General features: G+C 36.3%; 1 pseudogene; it reads left to right on the forward strand.

Annotated features, from left to right (window-relative positions):
• The first annotated feature begins 339 nt into the window (after positions 1 to 339).
• Positions 340 to 2,250, forward strand: LOC143666524 (olfactory receptor 8H1-like; annotated as a pseudogene).
• Positions 2,251 to 20,479: the final 18,229 nt, after the last annotated feature.

Here is a 20,479-nt window from a genome sequence, read left to right on the forward strand (position 1 = left end):
AATCATCTAAAAATAAAGACAAAAATAATACCTACTGAATAATATTTTCAGGTGAGTTAAATGTGTTAATTTTTAATGGTGCCTGGTTCATTCTAATTATGCAATATATTTGAACAGCTATCATATAATATCCAAATGATGATTTATACCTAATTTATATTTGGCTGTAGCACCAAATTTTTTTTCAGTCATATTTTGCAAACTATGCTTTGTGTATGAATTCTGGAGCATTAAAAACAATTTTGCCAGATCATTCATACAAAAATGAAAAAACTCTTTCAAGTCATTCATACTAAGTATACCTTTTGATTTCCCAGCATTTAACAATAGTCTAATGCTATGGGAAGAAGGAATAACACAAATGTGCCTGACTTCATCCTTCTGGGATTGACAGACTCTGAAGAGACCCAGCCAGTTGTCTTTATAGTATTTTCCCTCATATATCTCATTACCATGCTGGGGAATGCAGGGATGATACTGATAATTCACCTGGATCTCCAGCTTCACACCCCCATGTACTTTTTCCTCAGCCGGCTCTCTCTCCTTGACCTCAGTTACTCAACAGTCATCACACCTAAAACCTTAGATAACTTACTGACTTCCAACAAGTATATTTCATTCATTGGTTGCTTCATCCAGATGTATTTTTTTGTCTTCTTGGGTGCCACTGAATGTTTCCTTCTCTCTTCAATGGCCTATGACCACTATGTAGCTATCTGCAGTCCTCTTCATTACCCTGTTGTGATGTCTAAGAGACTCTGCAGCACCCTCATTACTGGGTCTTACATGATTGGCTGCACAGAGTCATTGATCAATGTTCTTTGCATGAACAGCTTCGATTTCTGCAGCTCTAATATAATCCATCACTTTTTCTGTGACTTAACCCCAGTTTTAGCCCTGTCCTGTACTGACACTCATGACACTGAAATCATGATATTTATTGTGGTTGACTCTACTTTAATTGTGTCTCTTATCACAATCTCTGTGTCCTATGGGTCTATTCTGTCTACTATCCTGAAAATTAATTCCACTTCAGGAAAGCACAAAGCCTTCTCTACCTGTGCCTCCCACCTCCTGGGAGTCACCATTTTTTTATTAATTAAAATAAAATTAACAACAAACAAACAAAACAATAAGATATCATTCCATTCTACATATATAATCAGTAATTCTTAATATCATCACATAGTTGCATATTCATCATTTCTTAGAACCCTTGCATCAATTTAGAAAAAGAAATAAAAAGACAACAGAAAAAGAAATAAAATGATAACACAGAGAAAAAAGTTACACATACCATACCCTTTATCCCTCGCTTTCATTTACCACTAGCATTTCAAACTAAATTTATTTTAACATTTGTTCCCCCTATTATTTATTTTTATTCCATATGTTCTACTCTTTTGTTGATATGGTAGATAAAAGGAGCATCAGACACAAGGTTTTCGCATTCACAGATTCACATTGTGAAAGCTATATCATTGTTAAATCATCATCAAGAAACATGGCTACTGGAACACAGCTCTACATTTTCAGGCAGTTCCCTCCAGCCTCTCCACTACATATTGAACAACAAGGTGATATCTACTTAATGCGTAAGAATAACCTCCAGGATAACCTCTCAACTCTGTTTGGAATCTCTCAGCCATTGACACTTAGTCTTATTTCACTCTTTCCCTTTTTGGTCGAGAAGGTTCTCTCAATCCCTTGATGTTAATTCTCAGCTCATTCTACGGTTTTTCTCAGTCCCTTGATGCTGAGTCTCAGCTCATTGCAGGATCTCTGTCCCATGTTGCCAGGAAGGTCGACACCCCTGGGAGTTATGTCCCATGCAGAGAAGGGGAGGGTGGTGAGAATGCTTGTCATGTTGGCTGAAGGGAGAGGCCACATCTGAGCAAGAAAAGAGGCCTTCTTGGGGGTGACTCTTAGGCCTAAATTTTAAGAATATTTGACCTATCCTTTGTGGGGTTAAGTTTCATATGAACAAACCCCAAGACTGGGGGCTCAGCCTGTAGCTTTGGTTGTCCACACTGCTTGTGAAGAGTCACCATTTTTTATGGCACTATAATTTTCACTTAGTTAAAACCAAAGAACTCTTACTCCTTGGGAAGGGATCAAGTGGCCTCTGTGTTTTAAACTATGGTGATCCCTATGCTGAATCCAGTCATTTATAGTCTTAGGAACAAAGAAGTGAAAAATGCTCTCATTAGAGTCATGCAGAAGAGAGAGGGCACCAGGCAATTACAATGACAGTAACACTGAACATTCATGCACATGTTTTCTTATGAATATTTGGGTATATACTTGGATTCTCTCTAAAATGCATGAGTCCTTTAGTTTGTGTTTCTGCTGAGCCACTCTTTACTTGACCAACTATGATCTTGAATTTTTCCAGGAATTTGATTTTAGAAATTCGTTTTGATTTTTGACCCTGATATTGTGTTAAATATGTCATCTAAATATGAGTTTTTAAAGATGAACTAATGTAAAAAATCAGAAAATGTGATGTTGTCTTTTAAATTATAGCATATAAATCATCATGCATGTTCCAATTTCATAAGATTTTATTATGGAATATAGCTACATTTTGGCACAATGATAGTTCCCAATGCAAATTATTTAATATATATGAAGATGAGCCCCACCCTCAAATCATGGTTCCTTGCTCATTATGGCTTAATTCAGAAAACAGGCTGTGCAGAAAAAGGGTTTCATTTCCCCTGCCAGTGGTAGGGCAGGGGTAAAATTCCCAAATCTTCCCCCCGTGTTGATTTTTTAATATGGTCTTTATACATGTTGGAGACAATGAAAATTAATCATTTGGATAAAATGTAACAAGAGTCTAGAGAAATTCATTAGTTCCTAATCTCACTTACTTACTGCATTCTTTAGGATTTGCATCTTATAAGATATGTGGTGCATTGTGCCTACATGTTTGGGGCAATAGATGAGAGAACACAAACAATATTGAATAATGTATGGCTTATTTGGCATGTTCTACCTACTGTTCCTCTGTGAGATTTAACTTCAAACTTAAATACACAGCTTGTTTATAGTTTCAAATTTACATTTAAAATGTTAACACTAAATTGAGTGAAGATATATAGCACACTGGTTGAATGTGCATACTTTGGAATCAGATATTCCGGATTTTAATTCTAGATCAGCTTTTTTTTTTTTTTTTTTTTTTTTGCTATTTGGTTCTTAATAAGTCATTGATAATTTAAGCCTCAGGTTTTTCAAGTGCACAAGAGAAATACCAATTTCAGGTCAATAAAGTTATATTAGATGAGGAATGTAAAACACCTGTTGCTATAAAAATAAATGGAGGCCATTAACATTAGAAAACTCATATTTTGCAATATACACAAATGGCTTTTCTAAGGAGAACTATTCACTGGTGTTTTTAAAACTAGTTTATTCAATTTAATCTAATCAATAGGTATCCAGTGCTAAGAAAAATATTATGAGACAATTAAGTTACAGAAAATATGTGCATTATAACAGTGAATAACATTTTGACATATTGAAAATAGTAAAGAAAATAGAAATACCCTAAAAATTGCTGATGTTCTCATGCATATTCTCCTAGCCTTATTACTATGCATGTGTATGTATATATTGCATATATAAAAAATGTTAGCTATTTTCTGTGTAATCTTTTACATCTCTCTTCACTTATAAGTATTTGAAATATCACTATGTAGATATTTCTTTTTTTACTTTCTAGGATATTAGAATAGCCAGAGGGAAATACCCAGAATTACTGAACTCTAACCCAGCTGACTTGACCTTTCATAATGATTGTATAGCTTCAAGGCCTTCATCCTGTGATTCTAAATTCCTAGTTACAAGACCTCATTTGTATCCCTCATCCCTGTTGTTCAACTTTTGAGTCTTATTATCACAAAAGATAGCTGCTAATGTTTATTAATGAGGAACTTTTCCAGCCAAGAAATAATCCATTCCGATTCCTAAATTATTTTGCTAAGCCTGTAATCAATCTATACATGCTCTGTACCTATATCACCTCTAATTTCTAATTACATCATTTACAGCCATTGTGCTCATTATTCTAAAACCTCCCCATCTCTTTTTACATTTTTTATTACTTTTTGTTTTTTATTCATTTTTTTCCTCCCCATCTTCTGATACTATAAAACAATTAGAATGACTGAACTTATGGGAAACAGATTTTTTTCCAGTAAGCCATCTGATAGCCTGCTTTCTGTATAGCAATAAATTCTTTGAAACCCTACTGTCTCAGGAATTGGTCATTTGAGGACGTCAGGCAGAGATCCCACAAGTTTTAATCAGTATCGATATCTTCAGGCATTTCTTAAGTTTTAGAAAGGTAGATTGCCAAAATTTCACTTTTAAATAAAATACCACCTATATAATCTGAAAATGTAATTTTATTTCTCTGCTATTCAGAGGTTATTTTAAAAATCCCTTTTAATTTTACAAGGATTTGATTTTTTGCTTATTTAAACTTTTGTTGTTTTAATTACGTATATTGTTTGCCTTCAGGCAATAGGTTTATACTATTTTTCATCTTTTGAACTTTATATTAAAAATTTCTTTGTAAAATTATATTTAATTATATATCCTATATGCTTGTGAAATTTTAAAAATAAAGTTCAACCCTATCTCATTAGTAAAATGTTTAACAATATTCTGCTAATTAAAAACAGTTTAATCTATTCAAATCTTTTAAATTTGCCTTATATTTATATTTTCTCTATTTATTTTTTAAATTTACCTTATATATTAATAGCTAATAAAATTACTTTAATGTGACACTAAAAAATTAAACATGTATGCAATCTTTATTGGTATTCCTCAGTTTTTGCTTTCAACTAGAGGTAAGTCTTTCACAAGCATTTTTTTTATTGTTTTTTTTTTTTTTTTTTGGCATGGGTTGGCTCCAGGAATCAATCCCGGCTCTCCAGCATGGCAAGTGAGAATTTTGCCACTGAGCCACCAGTATCCACCCCACACAAGCATTTATTTTTAAATTGAGTGCCTTTTTAAATTATCTCATCTTAAAAGATCATCCATCTTTTTTTATACTTACAGGGTTTTTTTTCCATCTCTGTGGTCTTTTTTAATAACTATGTTTTTTTGTTAAAATTTTGTCATAAACTTTACTTCTATGTTTGGCTGATGGATGGGCAATAGTGGCTAAGTTGACAAAGTTCTTGCCTGCCATGCTGAAGATCAGGGTTCAATTCCCAGAGATTGCCCATGCCAATATATATATATATATATACACACATATATGGTAGTTAAATTCAGTTGTCAACTTGACCAGGTGAGGGCACTTAGTTCTGTTGCTGTGAACATGAGCCAATGGTACATGAACCTCATCTGTTTCTGATTACACCTGCAGTCAGCTAGGAGGCATGCCTGCTGCGATGAATGATGTTTGACTTAATTGGCTGGTGCTTCAATCAGAGAGCATAATGCAGCACAGCCCAAGTAGCTCAGCATACCTCATCTCAGCATTTGCAGCTCAGCCCAAGCCTTTGGAGATGCAGAAAGGAATCACCCCAGGGAAGGTTATTGGAACCCAGAGGCCTGGAAAAATGGTCAGCAGAGATTGTCCTGTGCCTTCCCACATGAGAAAGAACCTCAAATGAAAGTTAGCTGCCTTTCCTCTGAAGAATGACAAGTTTTTTTTTTTATTTTTTTTTTATTAATTAAAAAAAGAATTAACAAAACAATTAGAAATCATTTCAATGTACATGTACAATCAGTAATTCTTAATAACATCACATAGTTGCATATTCATCATTTCTTAGTACATTTGCATCGATTTAGAAAAAGAAATAAAAAGACAACAGAAGAAGAATTAAAACAATAATAGAAAGAAAAAAAAACAAAAAAAACAAAAACAAAAAACCTATACCTCACATGCAGCTTCATTCAGTGTTTTAACATAATTGCATTACAATTGGGTAGTATTGTGCTGTCCATTTCTGAGTTTTTATATCCAGTCCCGTTGTACAGTCTGTATCCCTTCATCTCCAATTATCCCTTCTCTTTTTTTTTTTTAATTAACAGAAAAAAAGAAATTAACCCAACATTTAGAGATCATACCATTCTACACATGCAATCATTAATTCTTAACATCATCACATAGCTGCATGATCATCATTTGTTAGTACCTTTGCATTGGTTTAGAAGAACTAGCAACATAACCGAAAAAGATATAGAATGTTAATATAGAGAAAAAAATAAAAGTAATAATAGTAAAATCAAAACAAAACAACACAAAACAAAACAAAAACCTATAGCTCAGATGCAGCTTCATTCAGTGTTTTAACATGATTACTTTACAATTAGGTATTATTGTGCTGTCCATTTTTGAGTTTTTGTATCTAGTCCTGTTGCACAGTCTGTATCCCTTCAGCTTCAATTACCCATTGTCTTACCCTGTTTCTAACTCCTGCTGAACTCTGTTACCAATGACATATTTCAAGTTTATTCTCGAATGTCCGTTCACATCAGTGGGACCATACAGTATTTGTCCTTTAGTTTTTGGCTGGATTCACTCAGCATAATATTCTCTAGGTCCATCCATGTTATTACATGGTTCATAAGTTTATCTTGTCTTAAAGCTGCATAATATTCCATCGTATGTATATACCACAGTTTGTTTAGCCACTCTTCTGTTGATGGAGATTTTGGCTGTTTCCATCTCTTTGCAATTGTAAATAATGCTGCTATAAACATTGGTGTGCAAATGTCCGTTTGTGTCTTTGCCCCTAAGTCCTTTGAGTAGATACCTAGCAATGGTATTGCTGGGTCGTATGGCAATTCTATATTCAGCTTTTTGAGGAACCGCCAAACTGCCTTCCACAGTGGTTGCACCCTTTGACATTCCCACCAACAGTGGATAAGTGTGCCTCTTTCTCCGCATCCTCTCCAGCACTTGTCATTTTCTGTTTTGTTGATAATGGCCATTCTGGTGGGTGTGAGATGATATCTCATTGTGGTTTTGATTTGCATTTCTCTAATGGCCAGGGACATTGAGCATCTCTTCATGTGCCTCTTGGCCATCCGTATTTCCTCTTCTGAGAGGTGTCTGTTCAAGTCTTTTTCCCATTTTGTAATTGGGTTGGCTGTCTTTTTGCTGTTGAGATGAACAATCTCTTTATAAATTCTGGATACTAGACCTTTATCTGATATATCATTTCCAAATATTGTCTCCCATTGTGAAGGCTGTCTTTCTACTTTCTTGATGAAGTTCTTTGATGCGCAAAAGTGTTTAATTTTGAGGAGTTCCCATTTATTTATTTCCTTCTTCAGTGCTCTTGCTTTAGGTTTAAGGTCCATAAAACCGCCTCCAGTTGTAAGATCCATAAGATATCTCCCTACATTTTCCTCTAACTGTTTTATGGTCTTAGACCTAATGTTTAGATCTTTGATCCATTTTGAGTTAACTTTTGTATAGGGTGTGAGAGATGGGTCTTCTTTCATTCTTTTGCATATGGATATCCAGTTCTCTAGGCACCATTTATTGAAGAGACTGTTCTGTCCCAGGTGAGTCGGCTTGACTGCCTTATCAAAGATCAAATGTCCATAGATGAGAGGGTCTATATCTGAGCAATCTATTCGATTCCATTGGTCGATATATCTATCTTTATGCCAATACCATGCTGTTTTGACCACTGTGGCTTCATAATATGCCTTAACGTCAGGCAGCGCGAGACCTCCAGCTTCGTTTTTTTTCCTCAAGATGTTTTTAGCAATTCGGGGCACCCTGCCCTTCCAGATAAATTTGCTTATTGGTTTTTCTATTTCTGAAAAATAAGTTGTTGGGATTTTGATTGGTATTGCATTGAATCTGTAAATCAATTTAGGTAGGATTGACATCTTAACTATATTTAGTCTTCCAATCCATGAACACGGTATGCCCTTCCATCTATTTAGGTCTTCTGTGATTTCTTTTAGCAGTTTTTTGTAGTTTTCTTTATATAGGTTTTTTGTCTCTTTAGTTAAATTTATTCCTAGGTATTTTATTCTTTTAGTTGCAATTGTGAATGGGATTCGTTTCTTGATTTCCCCCTCAGCTTGTTCCTTACTAGTGTATAGAAATGCTACAGATTTTTGAATGTTGATCTTGTAACCTGCTACTTTGCTGTACTCATTTATTAGCTCTAGTAGTTTTGTTGTGGATTTTTCCGGGTTTTCGACGTATAGTATCATATCGTCTGCAAACAGTGATATTTTTACTTCTTCCTTTCCAATTTTGATGCCTTGTATTTCTTTTTCTTGTCTAATTGCTCTGGCTAGAACATCCAACACAATGTTGAATAATAGTGGTGATAGAGGACATCCTTGTCTAGTTCCTGATCTTAGGGGGAACGTTTTCAATTTTTCCCCATTGAGGATGATATTAGCTGTGGGTTTTTCATATATTCCCTCTATCATTTTAAGGAAGTTCCCTTGTATTCCTATCTTTTGAAGTGTTTTCAACAGGAAAGGATGTTGAATCTTGTCGAATGCCTTCTCTGCATCAATTGAGATGATCATGTGATTTTTCTGCTTTGATTTGTTGATATGGTGTATTACATTAATTGATTTTCTTATGTTGAACCATCCTTGCATACCTGGGATGAATCCTACTTGGTCATGATGTATAATTCTTTTAATGTGTTGTTGGATACGATTTGCTAGAATTTTATTGAGGATTTTTGCATCTGTATTCATTAGAGAGATTGGTCTGTAGTTTTCTTTTTTTGTAATATCTTTGCCTGGTTTTGGTATGAGGGTGATGTTGGCTTCATAGAATGAATTAGGTAGTTTTCCCTCCACTTCGATTTTTTTGAAGAGTTTGAAGAGAATTGGTACTAATTCTTTCTGGAACGTTTGGTAGAATTCACATGTGAAGCCATCTGGTCCTGGACTTTTCTTTTTAGGAAGCTTTTGAATGACTAATTCAATTTCTTTACTTGTGATTGGTTTGTTGAGGTCATCTATGTCTTCTTGAGTCAAAGTTGGTTGTTCATGTCTTTCCAGGAACCCGTCCATTTCCTCTAAATTGTTGTATTTATTAGCGTAAAGTTGTTCATAGTATCCTGTTATTACCTCCTTTATTTCTGTGAGGTCAGTAGTTATGTCTCCTCTTCCATTTCTGATCTTATTTATTTGCATCCTCTCTCTTCTTCTTTTTGTCAATCTTGCTAAGGGCCCATCAATCTTATTGATTTTCTCATAGAACCAACTTCTGGCCTTATTGATTTTCTCTATTGTTTTCATGTTTTCAATTTCATTTATTTGTGCTCTAATCTTTGTTATTTCTTTCCTTTTGCTTGCTTTGGGGTTAGCTTGCTGTTCTTTCTCCAGTTCTTCCAAATGGATAGTTAATTCCTGAATTTTTGCCTTTTCTTCTTTTCTGATATAGGCATTTAGAGCAATAAATTTCCCTCTTAGCACTGCCTTTGCTGCGTCCCATAAGTTTTGATATGTTGTGTTTTCATTTTCATTCGCCTCGAGGTATTTACTAATTTCTCTTGCAATTTCTTCTTTGACCCAGTCGTTGTTTAGGAGTGTGTTGTTGAGCCTCCACGTATTTGTGAATTTTCTGGCACTCTGCCTATTATTGATTTCCAACATCATTCCTTTATGGTCCGAGAAAGTGTTGTGTAAGATTTCAATCTTTTTAAATTTGTTGAGACTTGCTTTGTGACCCAGCATATGGTCTATCTTTGAGAATGATCCATGAGCACTTGAGAAAAAGGTGTATCCTGCTGTTGTGGGATGTAATGTCCTATAAATGTCTATTAAGTCGAGTTCATTTATAGTAATATTCAGATTCTCTATTTCTTTTTTGATCCTCTGTCTAGATGTTCTGTCCCTTGATGAGAGTGGTGAGTTGAAGTCTCCAACTATTATGGTATATGAGTCTATTTCCCTTTTCAGTGTTTGCAGTATATTCCTCACGTATTTTGGGGCATTCTGATTCGGTGCGTAAATATTTATGATTGTTATGTCTTCTTGTTTAATTGTTCCTTTTATTAGTATATAGTGTCCTTCTTTGTCTCTTTTAACTGTTTTACATTTGAAGTCTAATTTGTTGGATATTAGTATAGCCACTCCTGCTCTTTTCTGGTTGTTATTTGCATGAAATATCTTTTCCCAGCCTTTCACTTTCAACCTATGTTTATCTTTGGGTCTAAGATGTGTTTCCTGTAGACAGCATATAGAAGGATCCTGTTTTTTAATCCATTCTGCCAATCTATGTCTTTTGATTGGGGAATTCAGTCCATTGACATTTAGTGTTATTACTGTTTGGATAATATTTTCCTCTACCATTTTGCCTTTTGTATTATATATATCATATCTGATTTTCCTTCTTTCTACACTCTTTTCCATATCTCTCTCTTCTGTCTTTTTGTATCTGACTCTAGTGCTCCCTTTAGTATTTCTTGCAGAGCTGGTCTCTTGGTCACAAATTCTTTCAGTGACTTTTTGTCTGAGAATGTTTTAATTTCTCCCTCATTTTTGAAGGATAATTTTGCTGGATATAGGAGTCTTGGTTGGCAGTTTTTCTCTTTTAGTATTTTAAATATATCATCCCACTGTCTTCTAGCTTCCATGGTTTCTGCTGAGAAATCTACACAAAGTCTTATTGGGTTTCCCTTGTATGTAATGGATTGTTTTTCTCTTGCTGCTTTCAAGATCTTCTCTTTCTCTTTGACCTCTGACATTCTAACTAGTAAGTGTCTTGGAGAACGCCTATTTGGGTCTAATCTCTTTGGGGTGCGCTGCACTTCTTGGATCTGTAATTTTAGGTCTTTCATAAGAGTTGGGAAATTTTCAGTGAAAATTTCTTCCATTAGTTTTTCTCCTCCTTTTCCCTTCTCTTCTCCTTCTGGGACACCCACAACACGTATATTTGTGCGGTTCATATTGTCCTTGAGTTCCCTGATACCCTGTTCAAATTTTTCCATTCTTTTCCCGATAGTTTCTGTTTCTTTTTGGGATTCAGATGTTCCATCCTCCAAATCACTAATTCTATCTTCTGTCTCTTTAAATCTATCATTGTAGCTATCCATTATTTTTTCTATGTTTGCTACTTTATCCTTCACTTCCATAAGTTCTGCGATTTGTTTTTTCAGTTTTTCTATTTCTTCTTTATGTTCAGCCCATGTCCTCTTCATGTCCTCCCTCAATTTATCGATTTCATTTTTGAAGAGGTTTTCCATTTCTGTTCGTATATTCAGGATTAGTTGTCTCAGCTCTTGTGTCTCATTTGAGCTATTGGTTTGTTCCTTTGACTGGGCCATATTCTCAATCTTTTGAGCGTGGACAGTTATCTTCTGCTGCTGGCGTCTGGGCATTTATTCAGATTTCTCTTGGTGTTGGACACAGCAAGGTTGTAATATTTTTCTGTGAAATCTCTGGGCTCTGTTTTTCTTATCCTGCCCAGTAGGTGGCGCTCGTGGCACACGTTTGTCTGCGGGTCCCACCAGTAAAAGGTGCTGTGGGACCTTAAACTTTGGAAAACTCTCGCCGTCCGGGGGGTTCGCTAGCCGAATCGGCTTGAGCCGGCCCGGGGTCCGAACGCAGGGAGGGTTGCTGGTCGCCGCAGCCAGGGAAAGAGCCCGTCCGAATTTCCTAGTCGGCCCTGGGCAACAAGCGTGGCGGGAGGGCGCCAGCGGCAGCGGCCCGCCCGAGAGAGTGCACGTTCCCCGGGAGTCACGGGTTTGGAAGGGGCCTCCCCCACCCGTCACCGTTCTCCGCGGCCTGGGGGTTTCCGATCCAATTCTCTCAGTTGGTCCGGGGGCTGCGCATGGTGTGGGCGCCAGCCGTCTTTGTTTCAGGGGACCGCCTCTCCAATTCTCCCAGCCGGCCCGGGAAGGGGGAAGGGAGTAACTCCGGCCGCTTGCCACCCCACCCGGTAAGGCCCGCGCGCCTCGGCGATCTCACCCGAGCTGCTTCTCTCAGCCAGCCAGCCATTCCAGGATGGGGTACGCTGTCTTTTTTATCTCTGTTGTGGCTTTGGGCGCTTTCTGTATCGTTTCTACTCCCCTAGTAGGTGTCCTGGAGAAGAAACTAAGATCCGTGCGTCTTACTAAGCCGCCATCTTCCAGGAAGTCTAAACCTCATAATTCATGACAAGTTTTTAATGAAATAAATCCCCTTTTATTAAATGCCATTCTGTCCCTGGTGTGTTGCACTCTGGCAGCTAGCAAACTAGAACTATATATATATATATATATATCTGAAGTCCCACCATGCATCAATTTGGATTCCATTAGTTAAGTATTGTTAGAGAAATTAAAATTTTAAAAATTCAATAACATGTATTTTTTCTTTGAATTTCGAATACTCAGTGTTATTATTTCTTTTAGTAGATGCAAGGTTATTACTGTTATCTTAGCCCTTCTACCTGGAAAATTTGTGATCACAAATTTCCTTTAAACTTAAAGCACATATACACAAAAAAGAGATGATTTATTTTGTTTTTAAATTTGAAAGCTATTTCAGTGTGTATTGAATTCTGTAAGGCAGTGTCATGGTCATCTTCAAGTGTCAACTTGGCCAAGTGTTGGTATCTGTTTGTCTGGTTGCGCAAGTCCTGGCCTGTTTGTTGCAATGAGGATATTTCATAGAATTAGATCATGACCATGTTAGCTATGTCCACAGCTGATTCCATTTGTAATCAGCCAAGACAAAAGACAAAAATCAGCCATTTGTCTTCTGCAATGAGTGATGCTTAATCTAATTACTGGAAGCTTTTTAAGGAGGATTCAGAAGACAAAGGTTCTTTTCCTGCTTCAGCTTGCAAGCCTTTCCTGTGGAGTTCATCCAGACCCTCCATCTGAATTATCGGCTTCACAGACTACCCTGTGGATTTTGGACTCTACATTCCTGTGGTAATGTGAGACACTTTTATAAATTTTATATTTGTGAGTGTTCCCTGTTGATTCTGATTCTCTAGAGAACCCTAACTAATACAGGCAGTTACTGTCTTCTGTTACTTGAAGCATTTTTTTCAATTATGTTCTTTCTTTTTTTTTTAATGGGCAGGCACTGGGTAATGAACCTGGGTCTCCAGCATGCAGGCAAGAATTCTGCCACTGAGCCACCATCACACCACTCTAGTTCTTTCTTACAACATTTCTGATGACAAAACTTGTATACATCTCATGATTTTTCTTTCATACATGTTTCAGTCTGCTAAAGCTACTGGAATGCAATATACCAGAAATGCATTGGTTTTTACAATGGAGATTTATTAGTTTACAGATTTGCAGTTCTAAGGCCATGAAAATGTCCAAATTAAGGCAACAAGAGAAATATATCTTCTCTGAAGAAAGGATAATATCATCCAAGGCTCATCTGTTAGATATCAAGGCACATGGTCAGTGTCTGTTGGTATGGACTACTGGGTTTCTTTGCTTTCAGCCTCTCATTACAGCATTTCTCTGTCTCAGCTTTTCTGAGCATTTCTCTCTGAGACCACCCAGGTTTTTCTGTCTTTTCTCATCCTATAAAGGACTTCAATAAAAGAATAAGATCCACCTGGATTGGGTGGGTCATGTCTCAACTGAAACAACCTAATCAAAAGGTCCCACTCACAATTGGGCTGTGCCCACAAGACTGGATTAAAACAACATGCCTTTTCTGGGGTACAGAACAGCTTCAAACCTCCACTATACCTTCTGGATCCCCAAAAGATATGTTCTTTCAATATGCAAACTACATTCATTCTAGTACAATATCACAAAATTGTAAAACATTTCAGTAAAAATAAATTATTAAGTCTCACTAAAATCAATTACAGATGTAGTCTGTCCTAACACAAAATTCTCCTCCAGCTGTGAACCTATGAAATTTAAAAGAAGTTATCTTCTTCTAATAGACAAAGGAGTGACAGTCATAGGATGAATGTTTCCATTTCCATAAGGATAAATTAGAAGGAAAACAGGGGTCACAGGATCCAATAATCTCTGAAGCATTTCAGTACAAACGTAATTAGATTTACAGGTCTGACAGTCATCTATAGAATGACATTTTATCCTTGAGACTTGAGAGGGCAACATTTCCACCTTCTCCAAGGGTTTTCACAACATCTCCAAACACTGGGGTGTGTGCTTCAACAGCTCCAAACACTGGGGATACTAGCATGCTCTTGTTCCCACCCTTCTCAAGTATCTGTATGGCAGCTGGAATCTATGCCATCTCTGGGGCAAAGGCTCACCCCTCTCCAAAGAGGTTAGTGGTGGCCAGGCTATCCCCAACACATAGGGAATGTTCTCTATGCTGACTGATGCCTGGGGTGGCAGGACTCTTCCCAAACAATGGGGCAGCCAATATCCCCTCCTGTGCTGGTGTGAAAGGATTTATGTACCCTGGAAAAGCCATATTTTAATCCTAGTCAATCTTGTGGGAGCAACCATTTCTATTAATCCCTATTCAGTGCTATAAGTTGTAAATTGATTAGGTTATCTCAATGGAGATGTGAATCCATCAATTGTATTAAACTTGATTAGATGGAGACATGTCTCCACCCATTCTATGTGGGTCTTCATTAGTTTACTGAAAGCCTATAAAAGAGGAGAAATTTTGGAGAAAGTTCCCTTTGAGAATGAGGAGAGAGCCACAGACTTATGGCAGAATGACAAGAGAACCACAGATTCCACCAGCCAGTGACCTCTAGAGATGAAGAAGGTGAATGCCATGGGGAGGAGAGGAAGATAGTAGATATTGCTATGTTTACCACATGCCCTTCCAGTGGAGAGAGAAACCCTGAATTTCTTTGGCCTTCTTGAACCAAGGAATCTTTACCTGGATTCATTAATTTAGACATTTTTATAGATTTGCTTTAACTAGGACATTTTATTGGCTTTAGAACTGTAAGTTAACAACATATTAAATACCCCCTGTAAAAGTCATTCCATTTCTGGCATATTGCATTCCAGTAGCTAGCAAACTAGAACACCTCCTTTCCCCACACATCTGAGTGCCTTAGTTTGGTAACTCTCTTCCTTAACAATCATCTGAAAGCTGACCATCTGAAAACTCTGGGAAAAACCCACCCTTTCCCTGTGCATGGGTGAATCCACTCTCCTGGCCTGAGGTTTCTTGGCTCCAGACCTTGTTTCTCCTTTAATCTGTTGTTTCTCTGTCCCTTTTAATCCAGGATGGCAGAAGTTCAGCACATACAGTTATTGCAAGAAAACATGGTGTTCACATGCATTGCACAGGAGTCCCAACTATCAGACAATAGAACTTTTAATCACTTCTGGATAACTGCATTTCTGATATTGACTTGTCCTGGAATGATAGACTGGTTCCATGTTTGTTTAAATCCTTACATGGAACACTATCCTTAATTTTACAAAAAAGCTGAGAATTTTCCAAACAATCAATTTATGTTTTCTTTGTACCCAGGAGTTCTCAACTTATCCCTCTCCTCTTGCATTTTGCTACAAACCTCAAAGAGAAGCCAGGCTACATTTTCTACATTTAGTTTGAAAATTTCCATGGCTTGATTGTCATGTTTATCACCTTCAAATTCTGCCTTCCATCCAACACCCAGAATCAATTTTGCAAAATTCTCACCCACTTTAAAACAAAGATTGACTTTCTTCCAGTTGGCAATGAAACATTCATCATTTGTAATGCTTCATTGAAGGTACCTTTAGCAACCATATTTCTACCAACTGTCTCATCAAAGCAGTCTGATTCTTTCCTATCAGACATCTCATAATTCTTTAAAAAGATTACCTTTACCCATTTGTTGTATTTTTTATATCTGCAAATCAAAGCACCACACTTCTCTAGTACCAAAATCTGTTTCAGTTTGCTAAAACTGTCAGAATGGAATAAACCAGAAATGGATTGGCTTTGACAGTGGGGATTTGTTAGTTTACAAATTTAAAATTTGTAATGAAATGAAATGTCCAAATTAAGGGATCAAGAGAAAAATACCTTCTTTCAAGAAAGGGCACTGGCATCTGGGCTATTTCCATCTTCATCTCTTTGGTGGGGTTGTAAAAATCTATGTTCCTTTCAAATTCCTATATCTGAAGTAGGAGAATTTCCATTTAAATCTTATTTACTGCTATGGCATCAAATATCTCTCTCATGGATAGCTCCCCCCTGCTTTTAAAAGATCTATCTAGATTTCTAATTCTATGCTTCTTAAATATGATGGAAATTCAGAGTCACTGCAGGCATAATAGAACTAATTATTTTACTGTTAAAATCTCCTATCTTCACCAACTTTTCATCCTCATCCTCCAAAACAGCTGACCTTCCTTCCCTGGCCCTCTTCCTCTGTCTCTTTGTCCTCCTCTTTTTTACTTTCTTCCTCCCCCTTCTCTTTTCCTCTTCTCCTTTCTTCCCTTTTTCTTCTACAGCTATTGATTCTACTTCATTTTCTTCCTTTGTTGTCTTCAATTCATTGATCACACAGGCACCAACACTGAAAATTCTACATGTATCATACAGTTCAATGATCTCTCAACTCCAGTAGAAATGATTTTTCCAATATTTTTCCATATCTTACTTTGATCTCTCTTGTCTCTAACAAGTCAAACTTAGACTTTGTTACTTCATTTGATGTTTTTTTCTATAGCCCTGAAAATGCATTTATCAAAGTAGAAAAATAAGTTCAATCTTTTGTTCTATGTACTAATGTGCTTTAAAGAGGGATGCTATACCTGGGAAGTTTAGGTTTGAAACCAGGTATCACTCTTCAGAGCTATGTCAGCTTTAGGATATTCCTTCAAATTTATAAGCCTCTCTTCCTCAACTGTAATTATTATGTAACAATAGAACACCTATTAGAAGTTATGAGGCTAAATGACATAGTATATATAATGCACTTATATAATATGAAGTAAATACAAAGCTTCACATTAGTGCTTACAATTGCTATTCACCATTACTTATTCCTTTTCTCAATATTTGATCAGAAAATATTTTCTGAGTAAACTGCATGCTCATGTGCACCAAAAAAATGGAAAACCAGAGTTGGGTATCAACTCTTGCTCTTGATTAGCTAAAATAAGAAGTTGGGGAGTGGCTTTAAAAAAGTTTATTTTTCCTTTTCTCTCTCTCTCTCTCTTTTTTTTTTTACTTTCTAGCAGCCTATTAAAGAAAGGAACTGGTATTTTTCTCAGTTCTCAGTATTGCCCCAGGCAAGGGTGGAATTAAGAAATGAGTGAAAAACAAAGTATCAAATCAGGTGAAGAATTTATCTTCCACAAGTAAAGGGGTCATGGCCCAGTGCAAGTGATGTTTCCCATTCAGAGAATTTAGCCTTCAGGGAGTGGGAAATCATCATCAGTTTCAACCTACAAAAAGTGGAGATCATCATGTCCCAACATACAACAATTTCAACTTAAGGAAGGTGTAAAACACATTTCAGGCAGGGGAGAAATGGGAGTTGCTGGAGATCCATTTACAACTTGAATGGAACAGGAGACTAATAAAGGACTACCCCAATCTGCCCCCCCACACTCAAAAAAATGGACAGCAAAGCCCAGAACAGATGGTGATTTTTGTTTAGATAATTCATACCTTAGGAGCTGTAAAACAGAAACAGTTTAAGTCTGTGTTCAGCCACAGCTGTGTCTCAACAATGCCCCTGGCAGGAACAGGATCCATAAATAATTAAAGGTGCAGTACAACCTTATACCAGTGGGAAGCAATGTGTTGACAAAATCCTTCTCCTGATCAGGACAGGAAAAGCACAAAATTAAGAGACTGTACAAGTAAAATTGGCACTCTATGCAGTCTCATTCCCAGGGAACTTTGAAATTGATAACACATTCTTTGTGGGTCCGAGTCTGTCTTGATTGAGGAAATGTGATGAGAGTTTATCCTATCTGGCAAGACAGTCTGTCCAGAGCCAGACCTCCAGATAAAAGTTGCTAGAGATAAGAAAGGCAGTTTTAAAAACATATTGAGGCAGGGCAGGCAATGCTGGCTCAGTGGGAAAGTTCTTGCCTGCCATGCTGGAGACCTGGGTACTGTTTCTTGTGTCTGCCCATGTAAAAAAAAAAAAAACAAATAGAGGCAACTCATCAAAACAAAGCACACATCAGATCAACATTCCCTGAGGAAGGACAGGGAAAAGAGAGCTTTATTCCTGGCAGTGAAACAACTGCACATACAAAGTAGGCAATCTAAAAAAAACCTGTACTAGCAAGACAAGAACTAGAAAAACAAAAGCTGAAAAATTCTGATCAGTTTAAGAGAAGCTATTCTAGATGTCTTGAATAAATCGAACTGAATGAAAGAACAAGTAGAGAACAAAGTCAACCAACATGAAAACCTTAGGCAAAAGAGAGAAAATTACCTCCAGGATAAAATAATCAAGAAAATCAGATGCTTAGGCAGTAGCAAAATAATCATGAGTCCTACTAGGAAGCATGAGAATATGTCCAGTCAAAGGAACAAACAGGGTTCAAATGGTATACAGAAGTTGAAACAACTAATTCAAGATGTTCAAGCAAATCTTCTAAATCAGTTCAATGAATTAAAGGAAAAAATATCAAAAGAGATGAATTATGTAGATCCTGGGTGAACATACAGAAAAACTTGAGAGATTTTGATAACAAATGGCAGAAATTATGGGAATTAAGGGTACACAAGAAGATACAAAAAACACAATGGAGACCTACAAAAGCAGATTTGAAGAAACAGAATAAAGAATTCATGAACTAGACCCAGGAATCTGAAACCCTACACATAAAACAACAGATAGAGAGAAGAATGGAAAAATATGAGGAGCATCTCAAGAGGTCCAGAAAAATTAAAGCTATCTTAAAATAGTAGAATGAGGTTGGAGGATTCACAGTTCCCAATATTAAAATATTAAAATTTATTTCATATGGTACATAGATAGTTCAGTAGTAGAATGCCCACATTGCAAGCAAAAGACCCAGCTTTGATTCCTGGACCATCCCCACAAAAAAATTTTACTACAATGTCAGTGTAATCAAAACAACTTGTTACTGGCACAAGCACAGACATATAGATGAATGGAATAGAATTGAGAGCTCAGAAATCAACCCTCATATTTATGGCCAACCGATATTTTGACAAGGTGGCAAATACCATTCAATTGGGAAAGAGTACTCTCTTCATAAATAGTTCTCAGAAAATGGGATCTATATTTGCAAAGAGAAAAAAATAAGTAGGATCACCATATACAAAAACCAACTCAAAATGTACCAAAGACTTTAATATAAGAGTTAGAGCTTCCAAAACTCTAGAATAAAATGTAGGGAAGCATCATTAACACATTGTGTAAGACAAAATTTCTTAGAGTTTGTACCCAAAACACAATCAAAAAGGAAAAAAAATTGATAAATGGAATCTCACCAAAATTAAGAACTTTTTATCCTTCAAGGACTTTATCATAAAAGTAAAGTGTCAAGCTACACAATGGGAGAAATTATTTGGAAACTATATATCCAACAAAGTTTAACATAGCTAGAATATATAATGAAATCCTTCAACATAAAAACAAAAATGCAGAAAACTTGAATAAACATTTCTCCAGAGAAGATATACAGATGGCCAGAAAGCACATGAAAAGGTGCTCAACATGATTAGCTATGAGGGAACTGTAAATCAAAAGCATAATAAGTACTATCTCACACCCATTAGAATGGCTGCTAATACAAAGAAAAAAGAAAACATCAAGTGGTGGAGAAGATGGGGGAGAATGAGGAACATTAATTCATTGCTGCTGGCTATGTCAAATGGTGCAGCTACTGTGGACGATAGCTTGGCAGTTGCTCAGAAAGCTAAGTATTGAATTACCATTTGACATGGCAATCCACTACTTGGTATATACCCAACAGAACTGAAAGCTGGGACTCAATCAGGTATTTGCACACTCATGTTCATATTATTATAAACAATTGCTAAAAGATGGAAGCAACCCAAGTGCCTATCAACTGATAAATGAATAAATAAAATGTGATCTGCACACAATGGAATAATAGTTACCATACAAAGGAATGAAATTTTGATAAATATGAATAAATGGATGAAACCTGAAGACATCATGTTTACTGAAATAAACCAGACAGAAAAGGAAAAATATTGTATTATCTTACTAATTTGAAATTATTAGAATATGCAAACTTAGAGTCAAAATATAGAATATAGGATAGCAGGGAACAAGGAGGAGATAGGGACAGGAAAGTTAAGATTTAAAATATACAGGTTCCTATTTGGAATGATGGAAATTTAGACAATGGTGACAGTAATTCAAAATTGTGGATGCAGTTAACAGCACTGAAATATGTATCTGAATGATTAAAAAGGAATATGTTAGATTTTATATATTGCAATAGAATTTTTTTTTTAAATCCCAGGTATTACACTAGATAAACAGTAAACTCTAAGTTAAATTATGAACTTTAATTAATAGTACAACTATAAAATTGTGCTATTTCATCAATTATAACACATTTTCCACACCCGTGTAATTTTC

Source organism: Tamandua tetradactyla, chromosome 23, assembly GCF_023851605.1.
Source record: "Tamandua tetradactyla isolate mTamTet1 chromosome 23, mTamTet1.pri, whole genome shotgun sequence".
Classification (NCBI taxonomy): domain Eukaryota; kingdom Metazoa; phylum Chordata; class Mammalia; order Pilosa; family Myrmecophagidae; genus Tamandua; species Tamandua tetradactyla.